A 5,323-nucleotide genomic window follows, 5' to 3' on the forward strand; every position below is an offset into this window, starting at 1 on the left:
GCAAATCCATTTTTGCGACTAATTTTTTGATAGTCGCAAATTTAGCGACAGATTTGCAACGACTTTGCAACTAACATTTAGTGACTAACTTTAAAATTTTAGCAACTAAATCACTGTGTCGTAAAACATATGCTGCGAATTAACGACTACGGATACCAAGGTTTAAAGACTACAGAGACCAATATTTTGTGACGGATTAGCGACTACTAGACTGAAATTTTGCGACTACAAGACTGAACTTTTGCAACTACGATGATTAATTTATTTTGCGACGGATTAGCGACTATGAGACTAATTTTTTGTGTCGGGTTAGAGACAATGAGACCAATTATTTTGCAATTAACCAATTAGTCTCTAAAATAAATCTGCAGTCGCTAAATTTTTTGCGATTTGGAGACCATAGTTTAGCGACAACAAATATCAATCACAATAAATAAATATATAAATAAAATAAAAACCCCAAAGCATAAATTCAGATAACCAAAATGTCAATTTTATTCAAATATCCAAAACATTAACTACGTATCAAAAAAGATAGTCTAAACCATATGACTAATTATTTCAAAAAATCACCAAGAAAATAAAAATCACATAGTTGTATCATGAGATGAGGTGACAGTAGGCATAGGAGGCTTAGTAGGACAATAATGTTAGACAAGTGTTTTCATATCCTTCAATTTTTGTGCATAGCCATTTTTTCCTTCTTCCATTTTGCCTTTTCTATCACATGACTTTCAGCAATTTCCTTGGCATATAAGCTTTATGCCGCCATTTTTTGCTTTCTTCTGCCTTGTCATGGTTTTCTTCCACTATCTTCTTTAATTCTTCAACTTGAGAGCTTAGTTGAGAAATCATGGGAGGAATGGAAGATGATGTAGTAGGGTGAAAAGTAGGGTCGTTCTTGAAGTACATTTGTGAAGCGCTCCCTAAACCGTAAACCTTTCCTTTCTTTTGCCCACCTACAACCTCTAAGTAGACTTTGTCTGAGCTAATCTGCATTAAGAAATGTATTAAAACTATGGTCTCAATTGTTAAAACTTAAAAGACCTAAAGCATATAAAAAATGAAACACTTATAATAATACTAATGTTATCAATTATTAGTAAAAATTTCGGTAAAGTCTCCTTTGTAAATTGAACAATTCCCTCCAATAGGGTATGGCTTCAAAACCTGCTTCGATCCACATCATGTCATACCACATTAATCATTTGATTAACGCTGGCCAATTTTTCTCATCCTCCAACTCAAACACACAAACAAATAAACAATCTATAATATCTCAAACATTAACTTTTTTGCTGAAAGTAATGAGTTATGTACATATAAAAAGGGGGAGTAGGGATTGGCTTAGTTAGGTATTATGTGGTAATTGTATCTTTTACTGTTCATCTGGTTTATTTTACAAAAAGCAATCCGACTTCCCTTATTTTCTACTGATATTTCTGATTTATATTACGAAAACCAGCCAATCTTCCCTCATTTTCTTTACTGTTATTTTTTTTGCTCTTTCTTTAGTTGTAAGAAATCGAGTTAAAATAGTAGTAGTTCATTACAGAATAAAGGATAGTTTAGAGACGCTATAAGTACTGTCTAATAACAGAGCATAATGCCATGTAGGCCGATCACATAAAGGAGGGGAAAAATGAACAAAGAAGCAGTAACACATCACATCACACCAAGTGACAGCAGCCCACAAAGTCACAGCAGCACAACAAGTGACAGCAACCCACCAAGTCAATGCCTTAGAGACTGGTGGCCTGAAGTCACCCTATAGTATGAGTTTCTGCTTCAACGAAACACATCACTTCTCCCTAAGTTTCTAATTTCTTTAAAGTTTGCATCTTTATTGCTTGTTGTCTTATTTTCTGGTGAGTAAGATAGTCTAGTAACTCTAGTTCGTTACATGAACGCATAGATAATGTCTATGTAATTTCAGAGTGCCTCTAGATTTCAGAGTGCCTCTGTTGCATCAAGAATATTTGATTACTCATGCTTGAAAATCTGATTCCAGTGACAGGATTGTATCATCCAGATAAAACTTGCTAAATAAAACATAACAAATTAAATTATCCAACCAATAGATTAACGTAACAACAGATAATGGATGCACTTTTAAGAGGTCAGTGATCTAATTATCTCGGGACATAGGAAATGGAACTCCGCTCAAATATGAAATGCTTTCCACAGAGCTTTGGCCATGCTTTCCACAAAAAATTAGAGACTCAAAGCTAATATTCAAACATATAGCTTCACTAGTTTAAGAGCAACGAGTACAAGAAAATGTCTCAAATTATAAACATACCTAAAACTTAGTTAACCAATGATCCCTAACCATAAGTGGCACCTCGGCCCAATTCATGTATGGATGGTTGTAGTGTGCCTTCCAAGATTTCAAGATATTTCCGCTAACAGTATAGTCAACAAACCTGATGCAAGAAAGATTAAGAACAAGCATAAAAATGATAATAAGCTACTAAAATAAAAAATATAGTACATAAATGAATATAACCCACCATAACCCATCAGGTGCAGTAGCTACCAACCCCAGCAAGACACAACAACAACCCGCAACACACCTTAGTGGAGCAAGACGATCCTGGAAAATCACTTTTGGGAATTGTAATATATAATCAAAGAGAGGTGAGAGAGTAGGCAGGCAATGATTTGAATTTTGATTAAAGAGTAGTGAGCTACACTCACCCTAGTGCCTAATGATTTGAGTTTTGATTAAAGAGTAGGCAGACAATGATTTGAGTATTGAGGTCTAGTTTACACTCCTCTATATGTTTGCTACTTCTCTATATGAATCATACACCTGTTAAGGAAAGCGTATTCTAGATATCGTTTCATATTATTCATGTTCTGGTAATTCATCATCAATATGCACATGCAAGAGCTCCTACCTTGATATGCCCAGTACAACTAATTTATGCTGCGCACAACTACATATACTAAATTAAACATATAATAGATACAATTATCAGATAATTATAATTCAAAGTAGCTTAAATGAAGTCATATATTGTATACACAATCCTTTTTCGTTATTTTTGAAACATTAAAAAAAGAAGTGTTCAATCTTCATCAGGTGGGACAACATAAATAGAGAGAAACCAAAAAAGAAACTTAATCGAAACAAAAAATGAAACAATAATTGTTATATATAGTATACATCTAAACTTAATGCATCTGTGTATGATATCCATGATTTGCATATGCTTATAGTGAAACAAGCACAACAAAACTATGATATAGATACAACTCAATATGTTTTACCAAATCAGAGAACAAAATTTCAGACCAGTGGAAACTACATACATCAAAATATGCAGCTGCATATGAGATGGATAAGTGAAGTTAGTAAGATTGTGTTGCTTAGAAGTAGATTATATCTTAGGTCCCTCTAAGGTTCACTTTTTGAGGGTTCTACAAAATTATACCAATTAACAAAAGATAAGCCATAAATTCCAGGTGCTTCATATACAAGGATATATCTAAAAGTCAGTTTTCGAGTTCTACACGTGGGTCAGATAGCAAGAATAAACTGCACCAATTGGATTCGAATTTTGAGGCGATTCCAGTTGCAATAGTTAGAATTGGATATCTAGTGTTAAGGAAAAATATTATAAAAATTAACTAAAAATATTTTATAGGGTTTTAATTCAGTCTTTGTCAAGTGGTACAACTGGAAAATCTTATAAACATGTTCTAAGCGCAAGAATTGTTTTCCTTGAAGGTTTATATAAATTCTTAGCTTTTTTTTATACATTTTGCTCACATAGCTGTAGCCTATTCAGTTTTTCAGTCATCTAAAACCCCCACCCCAACAACTAAGCCTTAGACCTTGGATACAAGTTTATTAGACACATTAATTGAATTATATGAACAGATTTTGTACAGGTATATTATAACTGCTTACAGTTCAATTTCATCACTACAAAAAACTTTAAAACACCAAGCCAGAAAGATTCTAACATTATAAAATCAAACAAATTACCCATATAACATCAAGGTAATTTAAAGCAGTGAAAATCAAAAGCCTAAAACTATCAGATTTTTAAAAAAATCTGAAACATATAGAAGCAGGGCATATATTACTTAGCACTCATTATAAACAATCAAATACATTAATCAATAACTCATAAATTAAACAAGATACCTAATTAAAGTGTTTTTCTCGGCCTATTTCTTTTTGACAGGGAGTTCTTCAAGTGTTCTTACATACAGATAACATATAATGGAATTATAGCTTCACTTATAGATTAAATAGAAAAAATAGTCGATTGATTAGGCAAAACCAAATCGAAATTGACGAAATAATTAAACATGTAGTAATGAGAAATTGACAAAACCCAAAACATTCAATAAATCGTATGGATTATAGCAAAGCAGATACATATTATGCAAAATTAAAAGGGGAAATCAGCAAAACTAAAAAATTAGTGAGAAAAACCTTACCTAAGGATGAGGAAATTCGGCAAATTGTATGGGTCGATTGAAATTCACAAAAAACTTGAAGAATTAAGCAAATTTTAAGGGCAAGTTCAGCAAAAGGGCAACAAATTCAATGTTTGGGGTTCTTCAAACAAAGATTCGAGATTAATATTGAAAGAGGTTGTAGAGATTCAGCGCACAAAATTGGGGAAATTTGATATTTTCAAACGATTTTATTAGGGTAAATTTGATATGTTTTTTGAGGAATGAAGAAGTCAAGAAGAGAATGTAGTGTAGGTATGATAGTTCTTGTTTTTTTTTGGCAGCAACAAGTTATTGTGTTTTTTTGTATTTCTTTTTCCCTACCTTATAAAAAGTGAAACAATACTCTTATGAATAGCGCATGGATATTTATATCCCTAAAAATGTTCTTTTACATATTTACCCCATTGAATTCAAAAGCCTTTATGTCTCTTTTTTTTACAAGGCCTTTATGTCTCTTGAATCACCAAAATTGATTAAATTATTTGTATTTATTTCAATATTCAAAGCATTTTTTAGACTTTTTATTTTTTTAATTCGTACTTAAAAATTACTATGCAAATAGATATAATAAAATATCATGCAAATATGCATTAGGCATAAAGACCAACAGTAATAATTCTCCTTAAACGGCTAGCCATCAGCGCGCATCGCGCGCGTAAGAATCCCTAGTTACTATTAAATTTCATAAACAATGGTAACAATTACTATGTTAGTTGCGGTAGTAATTGCAAATTTTTTTACAAAAATGGTTTCAAAATAATTAACCTTAGCAACTATAATTAAGTCGCAAATTATTATAAGAGTGTCGCAAATTAGCGACTGCATAGCAACTATTACAAAAATA

General features: G+C 32.1%; 1 long non-coding RNA gene across 1 annotated transcript; it reads right to left on the reverse strand.

Moving 5' to 3' along the window:
• Positions 1–469: 469 nt before the first annotated feature.
• On the reverse strand, positions 470–4,828 carry LOC110691379. Its single transcript, XR_002505287.1, has 4 exons — positions 4,459–4,828; positions 2,514–2,607; positions 2,303–2,426; positions 470–993 (listed from the first exon to the last, which is right to left on the reverse strand). It is a non-coding gene; the product is annotated as an uncharacterized LOC110691379 (long non-coding RNA).
• Between the last annotated feature and the right edge of the window lie 495 nt (positions 4,829–5,323).

This window comes from Chenopodium quinoa, unplaced genomic scaffold (assembly GCF_001683475.1).
Source record: "Chenopodium quinoa cultivar QQ74 unplaced genomic scaffold, ASM168347v1, whole genome shotgun sequence".
Lineage (NCBI taxonomy): Eukaryota > Viridiplantae > Streptophyta > Magnoliopsida > Caryophyllales > Amaranthaceae > Chenopodium > Chenopodium quinoa.